This window comes from Centroberyx affinis, unplaced genomic scaffold (assembly GCF_046629955.1).
Source record: "Centroberyx affinis isolate AG114_WGS23_722 - 3 ecotype Tasmania unplaced genomic scaffold, CSIRO-AGI_Caff_v1 ptg000137l_1, whole genome shotgun sequence".
NCBI lineage: Eukaryota > Metazoa > Chordata > Actinopteri > Beryciformes > Berycidae > Centroberyx > Centroberyx affinis.
In genome coordinates, this window is record NW_027278836.1 from 10,001 (window position 1) to 11,615 (window position 1,615).

Sequence of the window (1,615 nt, forward strand, 5' to 3'; positions counted from 1 at the left end):
CAGGTTAATCCAATACAAAGGTATCCTGTTTTGGGAGCAAACATTGCAGGAGTTTGGGAAAAGCTTTGATTTTTGTGTTTGATTTTACTTTTAGTATAGCATTTTGTTATGTAGTTTATTTTTGTATTAAATCAAGTATCTGTCTATCTCTCTCTACTGTATCTCTCTCTCTCTTTCACTATCTATCTATCTATCTATCTATGAACAGTTGACTTCTTCAGACCTTGGCAACAAGACCCGATATTAAAGCTCCAATCCAGGATTTTAATTATTTATTTATTTACATGAAGAGTGTTAGGAGCAGTGAGACTGTACAATAATTTACATTAGTTAGAACTAGTTCCCTTTGGATCTTATTTGGACTCTCTCTGGTCCAAATACATCTGAAGTTACGGCTCACTGCAGCGTCAGTTCAATCTAAAAGCCAGCAATTTCAACCTTCAGTATCTATGGCTGAAGTTACACTTGTCATTTTGCTGTGATATTTGAGCTCTGAGTGAAAATTTCAGATTTTTATAAGGTTATATCACTGTATGTCCATACGGCTGAGTCTCCTGTGGCTGTATTCATTTCAATCTGTGTCAGCATTACTTTTTCCTGCTCTCCCTCTCTTCATGGTGCATACAGATTGTGACTGAATTCACACACACAGTCTGATGACAATGTGAGCAAAATCCATTTTTTGTGTCCAGATTTGTTACTCAAAGCATCCTACAGTAAATGGACTGTAAACAGTTGCATTGAAATAACCAATTAGTAGTAACTGTAGCCTGTGGAGCAACAGAAGAGTTTGAAGTTTGATTTTTTTTGTTCCACTTTCATAACCCTCCGTAACTCAAGACACGTGTCTGTTTTAATTTTTTACAGACGTTATGAGCGTATCAAAAGCTCACACAATAAATCTGAGAGAGGAAAAGTGTCTTCATTTTAATTAGTCTAAAATCTAAAAATAAACACAGTGTTTCATTAAGGGACGGCATAACTGCAATTACGTGTCGTGCCTTTGCAACTGTCAGAGAGCGAACCTCCTGTTTCCACACACACACAACAGCGGCTTAACAAGATGGCACAGGAGGTTTAACAAGCCGGTTACTTTCTTGCCTCTCTGACTAATATGTTCGTTTCCATGGTAACAAAACATTGTTATTTGACAATCCACTCTTAACTGTCACCTCTTCGACTTTTTTCTATCTCTCCTCTCTCTCTCTCCATCCCTCTGTCTCAGCATCCCTCCCTCTCCATCTCTCTGTCTTTATACTTTCATCTCCTCTCTCTCTCTCTCTCTCTCTTTCTCTCTCTCTCTCTCGCTCTCTCTCTCTCTCTCACTCCCCCCTGTCCTCTCTTCATCCTTGTCCTTCCTCTTCTTGCTCATTCTCTTTCTCTCTCTCACCATCGCTTTCTGTCTTTCTCTCCCTCTATCCATCTGAACCTATCCCCCTCTACTTCCTTCATTATAAAGCTAAGAGGATTTGGTGGTACTGTGTGTGTGTGTGTGTGTGTGTGTGTGTGTGTGTGTGTGTGTGTGTGTGCCCATGTCCCCAGACCCAATTAACCCTCTGAATCTTCTCTCTCTGCTGAGTTACACTGTATTCTGGTCTAAGTGAGAGCTGATTCA